Source organism: Acipenser ruthenus, chromosome 1 (genome assembly GCF_902713425.1).
Source record: "Acipenser ruthenus chromosome 1, fAciRut3.2 maternal haplotype, whole genome shotgun sequence".
NCBI lineage: Eukaryota > Metazoa > Chordata > Actinopteri > Acipenseriformes > Acipenseridae > Acipenser > Acipenser ruthenus.
In genome coordinates, this window is record NC_081189.1 from 34,161,172 (window position 1) to 34,185,929 (window position 24,758).

Here is a 24,758-nt window from a genome sequence, read left to right on the forward strand (position 1 = left end):
AACTGGTCCCTCATACCGAATTGTATCTGCCTCCCACACAGGGCAATTGTTATTTGAAGCAAGTCATACCATTATGAAAGTGGCAATGCTAGTTGAGCTTTAGTTCCTCACCTCTATCAGTCCGCAATGTCTTGCCTTATTCCTTAGATCCTTACATCCTCTGACTAATCTGCAGTCTATCAGCAACAAACATGATATAGATCACAATCACCTTCTGACCCTTTATTATTGGATTCAAAAGTGATCCCAAAACTGAAGGCCTACCTCAGACAAAATGTGCAATGCAGACGTCCATATTACTCTAGCTACAGGATGTAGATAATCAATGTAATTGTCCATTGTGGAAGCTCTTTTTTCAACATTTTAAATAGGAAACAAGAACATAGTTTAAAAAGTTGTTTAAACAGAACAGGTAATAACTTGCTTTTAGATATAATTAGATATAATTAGATACAATCAAATCAATTCTGAAAAGCTGCCCTGCTCTTTCATTCTCAAAAGTAAAACAAACCCAATAAAGTTAGCAAACCAAAAATAAACCATTCAGACACTTAATTTTGGGGGTAGTAAGTAGTCTTATGTTTTTTTTTGTTTTTTTACCTGTTTTACTTTCAGAATTTTTGTGTTGCTATTGGCGATTTGGAGTAAACAGCTTTGAGAATCCAGTTCTTTATGTTTAATAATGAAGGCAATTGCTGAAAGGCATTAGCTAGACACATGTAATTAACGTGGTTACGATTTAACTTTTCAAACACATGCTTTCATCTGCTTTATGAAACAAAAGTACATTCATTTTGTTATTTGTGATAAACAAGTGTCCTTGTACAGTACTCACTGTATGTGCAGTAGATTATCAATAGGAACCATTAACACACAACGGTTTACTTTCAAGAGAGCTGGTGTGGAGAACACTGAATTATCATGCAAGTCATGTAAGTGATCCAAAAGGTAACAGACAATGAACAGAACAAAGAGTTTTAGGATTATAAAATTTAAAATTGTTGACACCTATCAAAAGTGCAGCACATATCACATCTGGATTTATACAGTGCCTGTAAATTAATAATTTCTAGAGATTTTGTGACTAATGGACTTCATCAACCAGCACTCTTTTCACAAAGACATTCAGAAACTTCCGAACATCCAATGCCTATTCAAGTTGTCAATTGGCAATCCATTCTTTCACCAAGTTCACAAATGCCAGACATTTCTCCATACTGCTTTTAAAAGAAACCATCAAAGTATTTTATATAACTACCTGTATGTAAATAACAGTCATAAAGAACAGCAATTAAGGGTCTGTTTGTATCATATTAACCTCTTTTCTATCCACAAACCACATGATTAAACTCATTCACACGTTTCTCTAAAAATGCACGATTTGAACTCGGCTCTCGCCAAGATAAGCACCAACCAAGACGTAGCTTTACAGTAAGCTAATGTGATCCATCTGTGTTTCCATCCATTTGTGTTTCCTTCCCTGATGATGTAGATATCCTTCTGGCTGGTGTTGATGGCTGAAGTGTAATGCTGGCTCCAGGGATCAGCTTTTTTTGCCTCCCTAGCGCATCAGCACACACAACGGCTGTGATGCTGGCTCCAGGGATCAACCACAGTGCGGTCTCCCCAGCGCCTCAGCATGACAGCCGTCTGGATTGAGCTAAGTAGGGTACATCTCTGGTGTCTTCAAGTGGGCACCTTCCATCCTCGGTGTTTCGTCGACTAGCCCACGACACCTCAAGAGGGCTCGACGGTGATTCTGGTATCCCAGAATTACCCCCCTCCATCCGCCATTCAGCTCAACCCAGCTTACTTACCCGTACATCAGCGTTTCTTTCTATTGTGCTTGAGATCCCCAACCAGAATCTTTTCGTCTCAACCACAGCCAGTTGCTGCTCCTCTCTGCTGCTTCAGATAAGTTCTTCACTGTGCGACGCAACTCTTGGCCACTGAATCTGACGTCTCTGAGAAACCGGGTTGTAGAGTGTGCCACAAATCCTCGACAACCCACCTCCATTGGGTAAACCCGGACTCTCCATCCTTGTTGTTCTGCTTCAGTGGCTAGTTGAGCATACCACAGTTTCTTCCTCTCATACGCCTCATCTACAGCATCCTCCCGTGGCACTGTTTACTCTACCAGGTGAACAAGGCGTGCTGATCCAGACCACAAGACAATATCTGGTCGAAGGTTAGTGGTGGCAATCTCAGGTGGAAAAATAAGCCGACATCTGTCAGCATTTTCCAGTCTCTAGCAGCTTCCAGTTTGCTAAGGCCAAACATCGCAGCACCTGGTCATGACGCCAAGTAAACCGTCCTTGGCTAAGACCCACCTTATACTAATATTATTAATGATGCTAAGACTACTACTAATACTACTATAAAAACTGTCTCCATCACTTATACTTAATTTACAAGGGAATGGAATACATTTGATTAAAGAAAACATAATTCAATCCAGTCACACTTTGAAAGTTATATTTTAATACTTTCCCTGATACAATATATTGCAGAGAGATTATCAGAGGAAAAGTGTGTTCATTCTAGAATTATGTCTTGACTGAGTCAGCTCTATGGGGTTAAAATCCAAACAATAATCTAATGGAAGCTCTAACCAACTGCATCATTTGGTTAGCCAGGGTGGAAACAACTAATAGCTAGGCCTAATCACAGCTCCAGGGTTCAGCTATTTAGAGGATCATATACAGCACTTAACTAAACCTGTTATTCATAAACATATTCCTTAGGCAAAGTTTAGCCTGAATCTGACAATAATGTACTACTATTAAACCCTTATATTGAAACATGCATCCCAATTGGCTAATGCAGCATCATATGACCTAAAGCCATCTATAGCTGAGAGGTTAATACTAATAGTGCTCTCTGACACCATGCCAAACAAAACTAAATGGCAGATTAGCCATTAGACCAATCACTACACTTCTTAGAAGTTATCTAGGGATTACAAACGGTTGATTTTTAATTTTATTTTCGTTAAGTTCCATAGCAAATTTGTTAAGCATGTGAAAAGTACAGCTATGAATTAAAGGCACTATAACGCATCTTATAAGATGTTTCACTCCATTTAAACAGGGCACAGTTCTAAGAAATGCCATAGACCCTGTCCTGTTTTACCACTGCTGAGTCTAAACTATGTTCCTAAACAGTTTGCTCTAAGCTGAAACATAAGCAAATCCCTGTGCAACAGTAGGTGTGATCTACAAAGCTGTCATCACTCTGGCCAGTGTATCCCTTATCGGAAACTGCTGAGGCCACATAAATACAACACATGTTTACATGTGATACCAGTATATCATGTTCTCTTTGAAGTCTGAAGTTCCAATTCTGCATATGCAGTCACACCTATTTCATTACATCCCCACCCTCTCCCCTTCCCTGAGCACAACAACAGACAAAGTACCCTCTAGGATTTCTATAAATCTATCCAGTAACCCGTCTGACTGCTGCCTTCTCTCATGCCAGTCCTGTTATGAGGACATCAGAAAATTAAGATGATAGAATAGCAATGTGCTCTAACTGCTTCTTTATTATGGCTTGTCCCTACCTCTGTTTCTATTTGGATTTTAGAAGAATGGCAGAAAGACAATTTATTTCAAACCATGGTGCATATTTGTTATTAAAAATACCACATAAACCATTTATACCTATGTTTGCCTGTGTCTTAATTGAAACTCCACCCCCTATATAGAACCATAACCTCTCTTCTCCAAGGCTTTTCACATCTGATGACTGAGATGTAAATCAAGCTTGGTTCTCAAGTGTATTTGTGGTGGTCTCAACACAGTCACTAGTTAACAGCAGGCCACCTAACCAAACCATACCCATTGTTTTCAGCACAGTTTGGCACAAATGTACTGTATATGGAACAGTCTCCAAACTACTGAGCCCCATAGGTTCTTTATCATCCTGCACTCCATGATATGGCATCTGCCAATCATAAAGAAGATACTGCTGCTACAGGCAGTTGCCAAGAATGTATCAGCATTGGACAATTCCAGGCAATGAAAGGGGATACACTTGCTTTGAGGAGTCTTTTCCTGGAAGCTTTGCTCTGTGTATTTTGTCAGGTTTGTCTACATGTTTTTTCACCAGTAGTTCAACAGCAGGGGAAGTAATTGAGTTACCCATTGGTAAGCCAGTTACTTGAAGTTGAAGAACCAACCATCTTCACTGTAAAGGCAGTCCTTGCTTCAACCAGCTTCATTGGTTGGGGATCCAGGAGTGGCACTATTGTGAGTGCTTATCTACTGACTATATCTATCCCTATAGTGTTTTGGGGGATTTGGGGTTTATTAAAATAGTCTGTACTAGGTTATATCCTCATTCAGGCACGGGCAATGTGAAGGGTGTAAAATAATCTCCACAAGTTAAAATACTGAAATAATTGGTTTAGGCTGCATCTTGGTTCGAATGACTAATTTGTGAAGTTCATATAACTTTGTCTTTTTGAGAAATACTGTATGGCAAAATTGTGAAGACATGGCGATTTGTGCAGTAGTTATTCTGTACAGCAGCACATGGCTGACACTACATGGGTATAGATAATAGTGAAGAAATGGAACCAGTAGACAACTCTTTAAATTCAATCTAATTGATGTTAACCCCCACCCCCACTTCCACTCAATTTGGGAACACATGCATTGTCTATCCAGGGACAATGTCACAACCTATGAGCACAATTTCATTCAAATGGTCTCTATGAAGATTCTTGATTGCCAGTTTATAATCTACTGAAGTGAGGTTAATCCAATCTATATAATATAGGCATTTTCCATAGGGCATTTTGATTGTTGGTGAGGATGATTTATTATTTATATTTATTTATTTATTAAGTTATTTCAGTATATTACTGGCTTTATATTTATTTATGTATGTATGTTTGTGTGTGTGTGTATATATAAAAAAAATATATATATATATATATATATATATATATATAGAGAGAGAGAGAGAGAGAAAGAGAGAGAGAGAGAGATTATATATATATATATAGAGAGAGAGAGAGAGAGAGAGAGAGAGAGAGAGAGAGAGAGAGAGAGAGAGAGAGAGAGAGAGAGAGAGAGAGAGAGAGAGAGAGAGAGAGAGAGAGAGAGAGAGAGAGAGAGAGAGAGAAATAAATATCAAGCTTAAAAAATATAGTGATTGCAAAAGTAATCCCTGAAAGAGGAGGTAATATAATTAAACATCTTTTGAGAAGAGTCCTTTTGGATGTTTACCTTAAAAACAATGGAACCACATGGATTAAATGAAACCCTGGATCTCAGTTCTTGTATCTAATTGATATACCCTGTCATCACTAATTAAGGATTGAGAATATATACAATTTGGAAGATCTTGAACTGGATTAAAGAATAAGTAGTTATGGTTGATGATATGTTGATCTATTTATAGGAGTGTCTGCTGTATAACTGCCACTTAATTGAAGTTGATCAATGGATAAAATTAACTGAGTTTTGGTATGCACGATTACTGATAATGTGAATTGTTCATTTATTTGGTGACCTGTTGATAATGCCTGTGTTCTGTTTTTTGCATTGATGGTTGTAGGCTACACATGATTGATTTAACTGTACAAATGACAAGTTATCTTTTGAAGCTTGGGATAATGAGCTTGTTGATATCAAGTCTGCTTGATAAAATAATCAAGGACCAAATATATCAGGGCAATAGTTCAATCTGTTCCTCCTATGATGAGGTTTTAACCAATCACAGGCCAGGATTTCCAATCACTGGTAGAGATATATATATATATATATATATATATATATATATATATATAGATATATATATAGATAGATATATATAGATATATAGATATAGAGATATATATATATATATAGAGATATATATATATATATATATATAGATATATATATATCTAGATAGAGATATATATATATATATATATATATATATATATATATATATATATATATATATATATATATATATATATATATATATATATATATATATATATATATATAGTGGGCGTGTGAGTGCACACAGACGAAGCAGACAGTAGTTTCCAATATAATCCAAGTTTGTTTATTAAACTTCTCAAAAGGAGAAGAAATAAACTTGCTCGCTTACTTCACAAAAGAAAATACAATCCTGGTTGCGTGATGAGATGTAAAGAAAATAAACAGTTCAAACAGGATTTGTAGAACAAAAAAAGAAAACAACAACAATGTAAACTAACTGGACAGTTAACCACGTCCAGTTGAATTAATTGGTTCCTGGGTTTTACCAGGTTGTTTGTTGGCTTCAGCTTGTCCCCAGCATGTGAAAACCAGCGGCGTCTCTTTCCCCGTTGCTGTATTCCCTTCCAACAGCGCCGGCCCAAGAAAGAAGATTTCAGTCGCAAAGGCAGTTTTAGCTTCTCTTTTGTATTCCTGTTCAGTCTTGGTTGTCGATAAGCTCACGCTGCTCAATGGTTGGAAGCCAACCTTGACTGGCTGTGAAGGCTTTCTTTTAAAGGTGCTGGATCATCTGGTAATTGGATTGTTACAAGCTACGGGTGCGGGCCAATTAAGGCTAATGAGAATTAACCATGGTACAACCTTGATCCCCTACCTAACCACACCTGCAGCCTGTTTACCCATTAACTCTTTGACGTCATGGCAGGCAAGTATGCCGACCACAGGTCTATCATGGTGTTATCTTCAACACCTGTGGGCTCGTTCCTAACCCGCCATGAACGCCTCCTGCTGGTGAACCTGTGAGCTGGCTCACAATATATATATATGTCGAATTTACTTGTTCCGGAACAGTATGTGGTTACCGTAATATTCATAATATTACATGTACCCTTTTATAAATTTTAGAAGCATTGCAATGAACTAAACACAGAATATGCATTATATATGAAGCGCACAGTATAGTTAAGAGCAGTTTATATTAGTGTGATAAGTAAGTCACAGCCTGCATGAAGGCCGTTTTTCCTGCAGCTGTCAGACAAATCTGATATTACAAGACTTTATTTATGGTTAAAAAAAATCTTAACAAGTGTACAGTTTATGCTTAATTGATAAATTGAGAATAATTTAAAGTATGATCAGACTAAGTATTATTTTTGCTTTACCCCTCTGGGTGATATACAAGGGGTGATCTTTACACATGAGATGTTAAACTGCTCCGTTATGTGTATAATGTACAGGGTCTGCACTATAATCAGAAATATAAGCTATAGTTAGAATACCCCATTGACACTCACTCTTATGGTATACAACTTTACTCTCAAGAGCAGAACCTTTTCCTGGAAATGCGAGGAAGATAATGATATCTCTATTATTTTTATAAATAAAATAATACAAAAATAAATAAATAAACTTTAATAAGGGGCTAAACCACTAACCTACACTAAACCCTAAAAGTTTCTCATAATAAAACCATAGCAGAATAAACCATAGTGAAAGCAAGTTAAAGCATAGGTAAGTACTGTAAAGCCCAGAGCTGTATGATAAATAATGTACTGTAGTAAACTTTTATTAGGGGTTGATGAAGATACAGAAATGACATGTTCATAAGCAGTCCATTTTAATCATGACAACTGAATGTGTGAATGTCATGTCCTTGCCACCCGGCCAAGCTATTACTTCGCTACCACAATTAATATTAACCTCATGTAACTTGCCTACCTACTGCTCCCGATATAGACTGGGATGTGTGATGGATTACATCTGGTGTCCAATTCCAGCAAATGCCACATCTGCCACTGGATACATTTTCTTTTACATGGGAGCTTTCTATTCTGGGGTTCTGACTGAAGGGAAGAAAAGTGTCTTGTCTTGTCAGAAGCGGGGTGCTGGTATTAAAACACTTGTAGATGACCATGTTTTACAACATGATCTAAATGTCCTTACTTACAGTACACTTAATGTGTTTATTTAATTCATTTATCAACACAAAATACTAAGGTGGTCCTAGTTAGAAAAACTATGTGGATTGCATTCAAAACAAAACAAAAAATAAAGATATAGCAACACTCTAAAATGTGTCTGAATATTGTGTTATAGAACAAGTAAAACACATACTTTATGATATATTATTAAATTGTATTAATGTGATAAGTCTGAGTTTAAACTGCTAAACAACTGCTTAAGAATAAGCAGGCAGGGTGTTATATTGGGTGGGTTGTTTTGCGATAGCTAAGAGATATAGTATTGTGCCAAGGTACACAGACACTTTTCTATACCATGTTCAGGTGACAACTTTCTCACTGTCCTTTTCAATTAGAATGCTGTTCTAATGACTTTTCTTCCATATGGGTACTGGCAGGTTATCAGCCCTCTCATTATGTGATAATCCTCAGTATACAATGAATTTTAAAAACAAAAGATAAATATCTGACATCATTAGTTACCCCCAGTAGAGTAGGTCTCTAATTGTACTATACAGTGGCTCTCAAAAGTATTCACCCCCCTTGGACTTTTCTACATTTTATTGTGTTACAACATGGAATCAAAATGGATTTAATTAGGAGTTTTTGCCACTGATCAACACAAAAAAAGTCCATAATGTCAAAGTGAAAAATTAAATCTACAAATTGTTCAAAATGAATTACAAATATAAAACAGAAAAGAATTGATTGCATAAGTATTCACCCCCTTTGCTATGACACACCTAAATAAGCTCTGGTGCAACCAACTGTCTTTAGAAGTCACATAATTAGTTGAATGGAGTCCACCTGTGTGCAATTAAGGTGTTTCACATGATTTCAGGTTAAATACACCTGTCTCTGGGAGGTCCCACAGTTGGTTAGTACATTTCCTAACAAAAACTACATCATGAAGACGAAGGAACATTCAAAGCAAATCCGGAATAAGGTTCTTCAAAAGCACCAATCAGGGGTAGGATATAAGAACATTTCCAAGGCATTGAATATCCCCCGGAGCACAGTAAAGTCCATTATTAAGAAATGGAGAGAATATGGCACAACTGTGAATCTGTCTAGAACAGGCCGGCCTCAAAAACTGAGTATCCGGGCGAGAATGGCACTAGTCAGGGAGGCCACCAAGAGGCCTATGGCAACTCTAAAGGAGTTACAGTCTTCCACGGCTGAGCTGGGAGACACTGTGCATATGGCATCAATAGCCCGGGTGCTTCACAAAACTGGCCTTTATGGGAGTGGCAAAAACAAAGCCATTGTTGAAGAAACCCACATCAAATCTCAGCTAGAGTTTGCCAGAAGGCATGTGGGAGACTCTGAGACCAAGTGGAAGAAGATTCTATGGTCTGATGAGACCAAAATAGAGCTTTTTGGCCTCAGCGCTAAGCGCTATGTTTGGCGCAAGTCTAACACTGCACATCATCCTGAGAACACCATCCCTATCGTGAAGCATGGTGGTGGCAGCATCATGCTATGGGGATGCTTCTCTGTGTCAGGGCCTGGAAAGCTTGTGAAGATAGAGGGCAAAATGGATGCAGCAAAGTACAGAGAAATCCTGGAGGAAAACCTGCTGAAGTCTGCAAGAGACCTGGGACTTGGGAGAAGATTCATCCTCCAGCAGGACAATGACCCCAAACAAACAACAAAGATAGTCATCTTTTTTAAACAACGTGGCACAATCAAGAATAGTACTGGTTTATTAGCACCACCACGGAACCTCAAAGACCACAAATCAAAGATACACTAGGCAAACCAGGGCACTTACCCCCTGGGCTGTTCAGAGGCTTACAGCAATACCAAAGCAGTAAACTAAAGCTCAAAGGTATGAGTCTTAGTGGTGTTTAGTTTGTATTATACGCTTGGAGTTGCGGATGTTCCATGGGGCTTTTTATGTGGACACATAAATACAAAGCAGTAAGGCAGATTACTACAAGGGAATGGTTAGAACTGGCCAGCTTTGTCCCAGCTTTCGTAAACCTGTGAATGTTATATTCTTTTTTCATCTACTGTAAGAGATATATATTCTTGTAATATGTGGGTGTGAACTATAATCAAACAAGTTACTAAATTCCCATTTAACCTTTATTTGGCCTTCTCATGTTCCAATTCATCATAATTTCTCAGATACTGTATATAAAAAGGTGTTTTTTAAATGAAAAAGAGACACACATGAATTTCAGTAGTTTTGAGAGGTACAATAAGTATGTAACCTTTATAAACCAGGCCAAACATGGTAAATATTCTAACTTGGGTTTGTGACATCACACATGCCAGAGGTATGAGCTTGCAGTGGCAGTGGCAAGCTCATGCTGTCGGCAGCAGCACATGTAGGTTTGTGTGGTGTGCAGTATTGCAAGTATTCAAATGATTCTCTGATAATAGATCTGAATTACTATTCAATTCTTTTGTACACAAAATATATTCCATTCCTATGGTAAATGAATAGGATGTTGAAAAGTGACATAATAGCGGTAGCAATTAGTAACTGCAGGAGCAACAAAGTACTGTGCCTATTTTTAAGATAAGAACATTCAGACAGATAACACAACGTAATGGGATAGAAAGATCTTGATTAGTTTAAGTTCCCAGGTTTTTGTTTTGTTTTGATGTATTTGAAATTCAAGGCTGTAATAGTAAGATCCTCTAAACTTTAATCTGATCATGAAAAGTGATCTCCAACTAGAGAACTGAGATTTGATGTTAAAGACAACTGAAAGAATGTCTGTCTTACACCTAAAGGGAAACAGCAGCCAAACAAAACCAAAAAATCCATGCAATTTATAAATACAACATATAAATAGCTAGTTTAAATCTGGTTGTATCAACTTACCCTCCAACCAACAAAGCACAGTCAATAGGCAGGAACCCTGAATAGGTTGCCTTTGACTAACCAGCTGGATTCATTTACAGGCTATGTGGTACTCGATTGATTTCAGCACAGTTGACTATTCACTCTATTGTATGAAGGTTTGCTCAAATGCAGTCATTAACTTTAACATATAATTTATCATTCCTCATTTCTCCCACTATTTCCCCTCAGTTATAACCAATCACATAGGGTAGTGAGTTTGAGAAGGGTTGTTTTCAATGTTATCCTTCACTACTTTCACATCAATAACAAGTATTGCTTCATTCTTATATGTTGTTTATATTGCATATTACCTGATCCATTCCAAATTGACTTTCACATTCATTTACTGCACTGAACCAAGCGCAGATTATCTTCATGGAACTGGCTGGCCATAACCTAGTGTCATGACATCATCTCACTGTCAAACAGCTTTGTCGCTGAGGTCGAGCTTCCTCTGTGGCAGATCTCTCTCTCCTGGGTGATTTCATCTTTCAAATCAATCGCTTCCAATATGAAAAGACAACCTTGGTAATGTAACTAATTTGTAATCATTTGTTCATATTGCACAGAATGCTACTGTTTTACAGCAACAGATGTGAAAAAAATGACCTCACAAAGAAGCAGGAGATCTGGCTTGGAAGAAGACTGTGCATGTGTGATGTCATTAGTTTGTGTGGGCTTTTGGCAAATATGCCCCAGAGCCAGATCTACCAAAGAGAAAACATTGATTTACAAAAGAAGAACAGCATGTTCTGTCAAACAAGAACAAAAAATTCCAAAAGCAGATTGATAGCTCCTATAAGGGATCATTTATATCTGTGTAAAAAAGAACACAAAGGAGAAGAATGGTAAAAATAGCGAGGTGGACTGGTGTTATTGTTTAAGTTTAAGTTTGAAAGTTGCACAGTGACGTACAGATGAATGTTCTAAGAGAACGGTGACACACACAGTTCTGAAGTGGAGTTTCAATCGTAAAAGGATGCATTGACTTCCAGGTTCCAGTACATGCAGAAATAAAGTCTTAAGTCTGTGAATCCTGAAGTTTTCCCTTCTATCTAGCATGTTAGGATTGTATACTTTTTTTCTATTGGAAGGATCTTCATCAGCAAGGCTATGATTTTGAGAGTTGAAGTGCTTTGCAACAGGTTGATCCAGCTTTCTGGTAATTATGGCAGACATAAGGTTTCTGAAACGAGCACACAGATCATTGGTGGGCTTACCCACATACTGTTTCCTGCAGTCAGGACGTTTGCACTGTATAACATAGAGATGACATTGGTAGATCTACAGGAGATAATTTGTTTTATACTGTAGGTTCTGATTGTTGTGGTATTATTGAAAGTAACAAGATGATCACAGGTGGTCCATCTGTTTGAGGTACAGTGGTGAGAACCAGGATTTATGACAGGTTGCTTCAATTCAGCTCTTACTAACAATTTACAGAGATTAGCAAAAAGATATGACAGGAGGCTTGGGACTGGCTTTCTGGAGTTTTACTGAATTGGCCACTAATGGGTAACGTCCTTAATTGCACGTTTGTAATTTAGTGCTGTAGGGTGAAAAAATTTTTTTTATGACATAATTTTTCACCTTGTTGAGCAAAGATTCTCTAGATATTAAAGTTGTTTGATGAATTTGTTTATTAACAATATCTTAGGGCTATCCTCGACAAAGAAACGAATCAGCAAGTTCCGCTGTTCTTTTAAGGTACTGTAGTTCCCTGTGTTGTTGAAAATATGTTTGATTCTGAGGGCAAGGCTGTAAATAATGTTTTATATATACACTGGAGGTCAGAATTATTTGGACACTTGTAAATCTTACTGAAATCTTAATGTAGCAGGGTAGCGTTGCTGTCAAGGCTGATCAGCGGCAGAAAAGCAGACCCAGAGACAGAAGCTGCAGTTTAAAAGGTGCTGTTGCACACTTTATTTAAATATAAACAGAAACAAAGGGGTTTCCTTGCTTATATACACATGTGACCATCCCCCAATTAGCACTCAATTACCTAATTGCGGAATGGCCACATTCCACACGTGTATTCGGCAGGGATGGAATTAACCCCATCCCTGCCAAATGAAATAAAAAAAAACATACCACCCACACTATTTACACTAGCAGGGCTTCCACCCTGCCACACTTACTAAGAAAGGAAAACTATACATAAATCATTGGCTTATGCAAGTTTATTATCCATTTCAAAAGAAAATTTAACAGTAGATATGTTTTCCTAGCATTTTACCTCAATTGCTCCCATAAAACTATTACCCTTTGTAACAAATTGCACAGTCCCTATTCAGTCAGACTGCAGACAGCTTTCAGAACCGGAACTGAGACAAGCGAGCCATGTGAAAATCTGGGACAAGCCAGCAGCTGATTGGCTGCGCAATCAGATGCTGGTTCTTTTAAACAGGGAACCTGAAAGAGTGTATGGTAAGTGAGTTACCATGGCTCCAATGATGGAGATAAAATATGATGATCATGTATCCATAATTACCCTTCACAAGGAAGGGTATTCTGTGAGGGAAATTGCAAAAAAAAAATAAAATTGTTTAGCATAATGGAGTGCAGACCACAATCAACAGATACAGAAAAACTTTCTATGCAAACAAAAGTTGCTGAGGCAGAAAGAGGAAAACAACTAAAAGAGAAGACCATTTCGTAACCAGCACTCAACTTGTTGCGTATTTCAATTCCACATCAAAAGCCACCATATCAAAAGGAAACAGTAAAGAGACGTCTTCGAGAAGCTGGTATGATGGGGAGAGTTACAGCTCAAAAACCTTTGTTCAGACGAGGAAACCGTCAAAAACGTCAAGAATGGGCACTAAGCCATAAATATTGGTCAAAAGAGCAATGGAGAACAGTGTTATGGACAGATGAATCAATGTTTGTATGTGAGTATGTGAGAAGAAAAACAGGCGAGAGATTGTCAAAATGTGTGTAGTGCCTACAGTTAAACATGGAAGTGGTAAGGTGAAGGTGGGTTTTGTAAGGTGAAGGTGTGGTTGTTTTGCCGGTGCACAAACAGGTGATATAGTAAAAATAGAAGGTACATGTGTAAAGGTACAATATCATTCCATTCTTTAGCATTATGCAATACTACCAGCAAGGTGACTAGTGGGTGAAAGGTTTGTTTTTCAACATGATAATGACTCTAAACACACAGCAAGACTTTTCATGCACTGGCCTCCCCAGTTGCCTGACCTTAACCTCATTGAAATGTTTTGAGATGAGCTTGACAGGAGAGTGAAAATGAAGAGTGCAACCAGCATAAATATGCTCTGGGAGAGGATTAGGACTGTGTGGACAGAAATAGATGACAATGCACGCTAAAGTTGTGTGACAGAATGCCTAGAGTATGTACAACTATGATTGCTAACAAGGGGGGATATTTTGATTAGAAAAGCCAAAATGCCAGTAAAACATATTCCCTGTTGCATTCTTTTTTGAGAAAGAAAATACATTTTCATGTAAATCAAAAGTTTAAGCTGATTCTTCTTTATATGTATTGCTTTTTTAAATATAAAAATATTACATTTTTAGTTGCTATCATTTTTATATAATGACTTTCTGAAATCACCCTCAGGTCCGATTTCTTTAATGTTCGCCCTTCTCCACGGACAGGCTTGAGGGTGGGTCGGTCCCTCCGGCGCTTCCAAGAAGAGAACCGGCGATGAGGGACCCCACCGTGATGATAGGGGCGAATGGCGCGCCGATCGGAGACCTGGTGGGTGGGGCAGCAGGCAGAGGTCTGCGGATGGGTACTGATGTAGCGACCTCTGAACCACCAGGGGGAGCACAGCTACAGGCAGGGGGAGCCCAAGCGACGTCTGCAGCCTATGTCACGACGTCTGGGTTTGCAGGGGGAGCGCAGTGTGGAACCAGACAAGGAACTATGCCTGGTGAATCAGACTCCTGGGCTCCAGGTCCAGCAACGGGAGGTCCAGAACCTTAGGTATGGTGTCCAGGAGCACAGGGTAAGGGATCGCACTGAGCAGCGCCGGATGAGCTTCCGGGGTTGGAGGGTGGAGCTGTGGCGGAGGTGCGCTCTTCACCTCCTCTGGCTCGGGAGACAGCACCTCCTCTCCCTTGATTTCAGTCGGTGGCCCCGGAGACAGCAACTGCTCGTCCTCCTCTGGCTTGGGAGACAGTGGGGCTTCTCCTGCCGACTCCCACTTCTGGAGCAGCAGCTCCAGCTCTGTTGGCTCCCGGTCTTTTATTTCTAACGGGGGCAACCCCAGCTCCCATCTTCACCTCTCAATCTCTTCCTGTAGTCGGCGGTTGATTGCTTCTTGCTCGGCCGTGTTTTTGTCAATCCTTGTGATCAATTCTTTTAATTCCATTTTAATTTCTGGGTCTTTAGGCGCGCCCACACTCGCTGCCACCATATGTAACCGGCCGCACTCACGGTCATTCGTTTGCCCCTATAATACAGAGACCCAGGACACAGAAAACTGAGTTTAAGCGCTGACCCACTATTTTTAATAACAAAAACAAAACAAAAATGAAAACAAACATCTAGCTCTTACGAGCCCTAACTAAACACAAGCAGGAACCTACTCTAAATAAATCGGACAGCTAAGCTGTTTACCGGCTGAAAACAAAACACACAGTTTTCTTAACATTACACAAAAGGAACACACAGTACCTTTCCGTGACGGCTCTGCAGCAGGGTACACCTCCTGCTTCCTTCTACTCAGCTGTCCAGTGCAGACTGACTGCACCTCTTAAATGCCCTGCACCTGGTTCTAATTTACAATTACTTCCAGGTGCAGGGGATCATTAACAATAAAATAATTAAACAAAACGTGCATATGCACATGTTTTATGCAGGAAGGCTATTAATCCCCTCCCTGCTGTGTTACTATATATATATATATATATATATATATATATATATATATATATATATATATATATATATATATATATATATATATATATATATTAACATGTTATTTTACAATATTAGCCAATTACAGAGAAGCTTGAAATGTGGGACAGGCCTAACAATTATGTAAACTGCAGTGATAAGAGTAGATTAATGGGGGTGCTGACTCACTGTACTGTCACAAAGGACACCAAGCCTTAGCCACAGATTGAGCGTGCCTATCCTGTAAATAGTACAAGACAACAAAAAGGAGTTATAAATATACTATATAATACACATGATAACATTGAAGAAAACCACTGTTTAAAATACAAACTAACATTTGTAATAATTTTCTTTTCAGTTGCAGTCGTGTTTTATAATGAATTTCTGAGAGCAGGTTAGTCTGAATCTTCCCCAAGCTGCACTGATGTACAGTACAGTAGCAGAATAAATAAAGGATTTACAGTATTCTGCAGCTTGTTAGAGAAAGCTGTGTGAGCATCAACAATGCCACATTTGTTTGCAGAGCAATAGCATCCCGGTCAATAGTGGCTTCCTTCATTTCTTTACAATTAAAACTGGGATCTGATCCCTTTTGGAAAGGCTAGGAAAAAGAAGAAACACAATAACAACTGTAACTGAGTTCTGACAAACAAGCTATTGATTCGTTCAGCCTTTTCATCAGTAACAGATATAACACAAGACTGGAATTTCAAAGGACTGTTCATTTAAACCCAGACACCCCAAAACAGTGTGTTCACAATCAATACTAGCAAACCAGAGAGCAAAGTTAATGGAGAAACCACTCCACCAATCAAAACTGAACCTGTATCATGAAAATTTCTGATGAAGCATTCAAATGAGAAATGCCATGCCAAATACAATAAATGTAATTGCTGAACTAACTACTGGCATTTTCATACCTTCAATTCTTTAATGTCTTGTACTTCCTAGAAATGTACCTTCCAAACTTATTTTTACAACAGCCTTAATCCACAAGTGAATATTGTAAATCTGGGGTCTGATAATGCAAGCTGGTAGTTTAGCAATAACATTAGCTGCAATTGTGGAAGACACTTCCCATTCAAAAGTTTCATTAAGGTATGGTTGGGATTTTCAGTTATACAGTATGTATGGGAATTCCACAATTGGAAACAAAAATCCCACTTCTCTCTCTTCAGGGCCATTCGTGTACTGTAAGTATATCCCTTATAAAGTTTTACCTTATAAAGGTTTAAAAGCATAGCAAAGTGTAATAAAACACAGTGAAAGCATAGAAAAGCATCAGTAAGAATTGTGAAGGCCAGAGAGATACTGTATGGTAAAGCATATTTAAAAACGTAGAAAAAACATTGTATACTGTACTATGGTAAATGCATAATATAAGCATGGGAAAACAAAAAAAATACTTTATATAATACTTTATATAATTACCATAGTAAACTTTTAAAATGGGAATTTCCCTAACACTGCATTTAAGGTATGGTTTGACTGTTGGGTTTTGGGTTCATTCACATGCATACTTAACTTTTCTATGGAAATGTTCTGTACCACTCAACACCACTATACAGTAGATAAGAATGGTATCTAAATACCATGGTATACCATGAAAAACACTGTGCAATATTTAAATACAATAACGTGACCTTCCAGCCTTAATAAAAGTATCTGCAGCAGGAACATTTGATCATACACATAAAAAGACTTTATACAAGGACTGAATTTAATCCAACACTGATACAACCACATATCCAAATACTATCTAATCAACATTATCCTGAAACAGAAAGTAAGTAAGAGTAGCATGAACAACAACTGAGAAACAGAGCAGGATACAAGTTACTGCTTGTTTGTCGCAAACACAGGTGCACCACAGTAACACACAGTGGTGGATCCCATCGACTCATCAGGAGCCCCACCACGTAGAGCCTTATGTGCCTTGGATGTGAGAATGTCTGGAGAGCTGACATAAGCAGTCTAAAATCCTATTTAGTTCCCCACAGCTTTGAACAGTGGTAGAGATGTGTTTGGTTTCAAAGCCTCTGAATCATTTTAATAAAGGAGCTATTGAATGATAAATGAAGTAATTTAATTTGAAACACTATAGGTGGACTTTCTGAGTGATCAGCTAGAGTTGGGAATTCAAACCCCAATTCACTGGCTTACATCATCATCTTTTAAAGCAACAGTCATTTAACAACAATAGCGTTACAGCCACTTGAACCTGCAGAACCAGTTAAAAACCACTACAACTACTTTCTCTGACCAGGTGAACCAGCGCTGATCACTGCTGGAATTCCCAACAAGGTTAAAGTATTAGTTAGATTTTAGGGTGTCAGATTTCTGTTTTCATGGGCATTGTTTAAATAAAATTTGGATTATGGCTTAATGTCCTTCTTCACTGTAAATAGTTTAGTGCCTGGAACTGTTAATGAGTCTAGGGTACAACCTGTGGGTGAAGTTCTGTCTACTATGGAATGAAGCCATCTCGCTTCCATGAAAGGGTCCCTAGGTTGGAAATAACTTTTGTTTTATGTTTTTATAATACGTTTTTAATGTAAATCTGATTTGCATTTTACACACATAATAAATACTCTTTGTACAGCATTTGTATTACTCAGGAACAAATCCAGGTGTACTCTGTGAGAGTTCTCCATTTCTGAAGTATATCACAGTTCATTATGACCTGCACTCAAAGAGGTATTCTGCCTTGGCACATCTACTGAACAACCCATTTCAAGTGTTTGTGTCAGCAGGGGGTCTTAAAATGAATGATGAAAATGTTCCAAGGATGTTCAGCTAGAATAAAACGGATCGGGAAGAGACAGGCAACAGCTCAAGTGGGAAACTGACAGCTGATCCAGTTCTACTTTCCCAGCAAGGGGCACTATTAGGAACTGGTGGAAAAGCACAATGAAGGAGACGCAAAGCTGGGGAAATTAAGCAATAAACAGTTTTACAGGTTTTTTTTTGTTTTTTTTTTTTTAAGCAGGCCTCAAAAATGAATAGTATTGTTTCCAAATAGGCTTCTACACTTTGAGCTGTTGATTCCTTCTCATTCCTCCCATAAGTAGCTTTACCACAGTGTTCCCAGCATTCAGTTTCAGAACTGTGTTCTGGTATACTGTATAAATACTGAAATAACTAGAAAGGTAATAGAAGTAAACTGATGCCCGAGTGTTTCTGAAATTGTTGTTTTACAATTTGTTTTATTGCAGCTTAAGAAAATATGCATGTTTCAAGCTAAAGAATACTATATGTTTAGCAAAGCTATAGAACATTTTGGGGATAAGATAAGGGTTTTAGGTAAGCTGAACCGTTCCCTCTCTTTGGATATTTGCATCATCAAATCTTTTTGAAATCCCCCCTTTCTCCTGCACTATATATACCTCTACTGGTCAAAACAGGTCACATGGGGGTGTTGATATTACAGCATATCACCATGGGTTCGGCACTTCTTTTCAAAAAGGGGGCGATTCACTAGTAGATATCCATACGCCACTAGCCTTAAAAAAAAAAAAAAAAACGGCAGCCATATTGGAATTTATCGCAATAAACATGACTGACGAGATTTATGTAAATGTTGACCTTTTGGGAAACCGAAATGTACATGAGATATTGAATGAGTCTGAATTGGACACCAATGAACTCTGTCAGAACAGTGTTTCTCTATCCCATTCTGAAAATAAATTGTTTAAAAAAGATATCTTAAACTTAAAAAAAAAAAGATTTGAGTCGGTCTTAAAAAAGACTTTGGTGGTTAAATGGATGTTTTGGTTTGCCGCTGCTCCAATATAGGTTTGTACTCCTCCTCTGGTCCATTGCATCCCCTGTCCTGCCTGCTGCCATCAGTCCCACCCCCTGCGCAGCTGGGTGGTCTGATGCAGAATGTTTATAAATGCATCTCATCAATTCCTGCCGTACCTTTCTCCCCACATCTCCTGATGTGTCCTGCATTGTTTTACATTGTTTCTTAACCGAGCCCCAGTAGTTCACCACATTGTCCAACCATAAACTTCAAAGTCAGTTTGATAAGTAAATGGGTATTCCATAACGCAAACAACATCTTTCTCACCACAGTGAAGCGGTACCGCTAATCTGGTATGGACACCTCCTGTCACTACCCCGGATAACAAAGGACAGTTTACAAAAAAAAAAAAAAAAACAGCACTGTCACCTGATACTGTGGCAGGTCTTGTGAGGAAGGGTCTGTGCCCATACTAAAAAAATATATATTTTAAATATATTTTTGTAAACATATTATTCATATAAAACTCATAGTCTTTGGGAATGATAAAATATATGGAAAAATATATGTATTATGTATGTAACGTCATATAAAATATATTTACCATATTACAAAACTGGCTCGTTTTCATCATATGGAAAATATATTTACAATGTATTTGCTTAAACATATTTTAAATATATTTAAAATATAATTTCAGGGAACAATATATCAATTATATTGTCCATGTATTTTTTAGAAATGTATTATTCAATATATTTACTAAACATGTATTATATAATGTATTCACAATATATTACATAATGTAAAGTGCCTGGACACACACCATATTTTGCATGTGTTCCACCAAACAGATATGAAGCAAATAAATAAGAAAGGAATGGAATTCCGCAATTTCACTTAAAAATAACTACTATCTTTAAACATAACGGAATATATCAACATTCTGTAAAAATTCAGTGTATATAAAACACTCAAGTACAAAAATGAAAAGCTTTCAACATATGCTAAAAGGCTGTTTGCATTACAACAGGTGTTTGGGCTGCTTCTCTGTAGACCTGCTAACATTGTTCTTCTGAAACTATGAGACGTTACAAAAAACTGCTGCTTCCAATTAAAAATGCATTAATAGCTATGGAATTGTTGCTGAAAATAGAGCTATGAAAGTAAAAAACAAAAACACTAATAAACTGGAAATACATTTTTACAATTTCATTCTTTTTTTCATATTGGTGGGCATACAGTTTAAATATAAGGTGCCTTAAAATATGAACAGCCTATTGTGTCCTTGATTGTTATTGACCTCTCTTTTTTTTCTTCTAAATACTAGGCTTAGCCCAGTTATTTTTTATGAGGTATCTGTAACACTTCGGTATCTGCAGAAAGATTGATTAACGACCATATTTGTTCAGTCAAGAATAAACTTATTTACCGAATTAATATCACAGTGTCTGTGTTTTTATCTGCTGTACATGGATAAACTTATGAAGCGTTCTTGTTTTAAATTTAATGCTGCCTGACCGTCGCAGTCTCCCATTATATGCAATATATAAATATATTGTTTGAAAACACTGCATACACTTTTAAATATATTAATGTGAATATATTTATTTACAACATATTTTACATTGTATTTTGAGTATAATTTAGGAAAATAAAATGTATAAATGTGACTATGTTGATTTACAAAATGCATTTATAGTATATTATAAATATATTTAAGCAACATGTCATGTTTAAGAAAATATATTATAAATACATTTCAGGTTTAAAAAATATATAATTCCATATAAAATATATTTATTTCCCGTATGGGTGTGATTTAAAGGCAGACTCATTTGTGCTGTGTCATGATGAAAATGGGCAGTAATATTTTACTTTAAAATCTAATGAACAAACCAAGAATTACAAGAAGTATAACAAATCAAATAAAGAAAAACTGCACTTTCAATGGCAATGTTCAATTCAACAACTATTTTTTAAAATTAATGCCCTTTTGTTTTTATTTTTAAAAAATGTTCTATGGAACTATCTTTTCTTAGCTTAGTTTTAGGCAGAAGAATATTTAATAAAAATTACCTTTTTATTAATTAAAAATCGTTTTGACATTTTTTTAAATGTACTTAGTTAGCCCATTTTATACATGCAATAAGGCACTTCAAGGTGCGCAATATACGCTAATATCATCACACCTCAGGCCCTGTTGTGCCTTATATATATATATATATATATATATATATATATATATATATATTAGATTCCCCAAATAAACTTTATTCACAGTGTATACATTATATCGCTGGAAATGTAAAGTCTGTCAGTTCTGCTGCCACTTTGTTTTTTTGCTTACAATGTGTTTCACTGCAGGTATGTATTTTTATTTGCATATGTAATTTATAAGTGAGTTAAGCTTTAAAGTATAGTAATTGTACTTAGTGTGTTTAAATAAAATGAATCTGCATCATACTATAGATTTTTGTAGTTTTGTAGGATGGGGGGGGGGGGGTTCAAAGAGTTTCCATAGCAATGTGACTACCTTTAAAAATAAGCTCAGGTGTAGGCCCTCATGTTCAGAGAGTTGTTGAGTTTCAGGCATTTGATGCAGATAGCTGGTGAGGCTATTTGTAGATTGGTACAGTACTACAGTATAATAGGTAGGGAGCAAGTAACCAAGTCTTATAACTACATCTTCTATAAAATACAGATACTCCTCAACTTGGAACACACTCCATGGTTAGTTAATTATGTGAATGCTTTGTTGTTGAAACCTCCTCTACAGTACTGTAACTGTTTCAAAATGTCATGCTGTAGCTTTGTAGTCTATATGAAGGTGTTTGATTTACCATGTTTGCTCAGGAACCCAATGGAAAGAAAGAGACTCCATTTCGTAGAAGAAGAAGAAGAAGAAGAAGAAGAAGAAGAAGAAGAAGAAGAAGAAGAAACAGTTTTTCACTTGTAAAGGTCAACTAGAGGTGGTAAACAGAATACAACTTATTTTAAGGTTATGTTAGAGTCACTTCTGAACGCTCCATGCTGCTCCAAAATATCAAGACATTAGCCTTATTAGCTTCCATTGATATACGTGAAAAGCATTGCAGCTGCCATATTAAAAGTAACTGGTCCTGTGAAGCTTTTCTACCAAAGAAATTCTAACATGTATCCTATTGGTCAAGAAGACAACTAGGACAATAATAAAATACCTTTATGTTTGTTTACTAAGGGAAATGACACAGTTTGCAATGTGCTGCTCAAGCTTGTTTAATAGCTAGCGTGGAAGCTGACTGGACACAAACTGGACACCCTGTAGCATTGTTTTGAAGGACAGTAGGTGTGTTAACCAGGCTGCCCTGGCTGAATTCCAATACATGTTAAAATTGTGGCTTTTGTTAAATTTCACCTGCCATGGCACATTTAATTCTCATGTACCTAGGGTAAATACATCAGAGTAAATGAGGTGTCTTATTTCAGTGATCTTCTCCCTTAAATTAACGACATCATTGCCTAGCCAACAATGCCGCTTGGTAATAGAAACCACCCCTCGCGTGTGGTAACCTGGGGACAAGTCTAAACACAATCTATTGAACATGCTTGAAAACAGGGATTCGTTTAGCAAGGGCACCCCACAATTACGAAATTCCACAAACCTCTCCAAGCTATTCTTTTCCACTTTAATTTCTTTGGTGAATCAATGTCAAAGTTGCTATAGGTAAAAATAACTCATTAAAAAAAAGACGTTAAATATCATGATTGGGCTTGTTTTTGGTGTCAGATGAGATTTGCTTAGAGGAGAGATTGCAGTTAACATTAATGCAAAGAGACATAACTGAAAACCATCAGTGAAGAAGTATTAAGACCAGAGCAACATTATGACCTGCATGCTCATCACTTGTGTGTGTGGCGAATGGCCCTGGGGTCCCACATAGCAAGACCTGGAGCAGTGGTTTTCAACCCCAGTCCTCGGGGACCCCTGTGCCTTCTGGTTTTCATTCCAACTGAGCTCTAAATTACTTAACTAAGCCCTTAATTGAACTAATAATTAGCTTAATTAGGCCTTTTTAATTGTTTTCAGCTCCTAAAAAGTTGCAGATTTCATGTTATTTATAACATTTTAGAGTTAAATTGAAATCTCCAACTGTTTAAGAGCTGAAAGAAATTAAAAAGGCCCAACTAAGCTAATTATTAATCCAATTAAGCTAATTATTAAGGAATGAAAACCAGAAGACACAGGGGTCACAGAGGACCGGGGTTGAAAACCACTGACCTAGAGGACTGTGGCCTACAAGTACTGCCCTATGTAAACTTGTCTCTTATTCATAATTCCTGTCATGATAAATTTCCTAGAATTCCATGTGTTCTAGTGGGTGATACAATTGGCTGTGAGTGTTGAACATTACAAACTGATTTATGCAAACTGAATTGACCCAAGCTTTTACTGTAGGCTTCCACTTATTAAATTCTAATGATAAAAAGCAAGAAAGAAAACAGTTTGTATGAAAAAGAGAAGTATCCATTACCTCCATTTGGATAAGGCTTGTCTATTAATTACTTATGACGAACACACAAAAGTGTACAGAGGAGGTGTACCGAGCAAAATGGGATAGTGCAGCTGCTTACTGTAACTTACGTTTCTCTCACTCTCCATAAAGATCAATCCTAATTACAGGAACCCTTATAGTGCAAATGAAAATGTGCACTAATTCAAAGGTGAAGAAATAACATTTCAACTCAAAAATGACTGTGATACACTGGTACAATATTATGAGAATGCAGTGGGTCTGTTCATGGGACCAGCAATGGCAGCACAAATGCAGTTTTAATGGTACATTTTGTTAAGGCAACTGATGGCTCATACTTCTCCATCTTCACCACACTTGAACATACATTTAAATTGGCTGGCATTGAGACTAAGCCATTTAACGAAAGCTGTGCATTTCCTTCCATAACAACTGATAAAAGAAATGCCAACAAATGTCATTCGGCATTTCTGGAGGGAATAATGTTCTGCCAAGCTAGTTTTTCCGTACTTGGGGGAAATTACTTTTGTAATAAGCCTCTGAAATGGAAAAAGTAAGCCTGTCCTTTAATAAGTTCCAAATATGATGGTAGAACCTTTAAAAAATCAGAAGCAATAGTAATACATCTTTAAAACATGCTTTTTTCATGTGCTTCTTTACAACATGCTTTTTCTTGTATGACCCATAACTTGACCCATAACTAGGTATTGTGTAAAATGCTATGCCATACACAAAATTAGTGGTATCTGTGACATGAAAAAGTAGACCACCATGATCTAAATTCATTGTATGCACATTTCAAAATGTTAATGTGACATACAGACAGACAGTCCTACAGACAGACAGCCTCCATATACACTCTG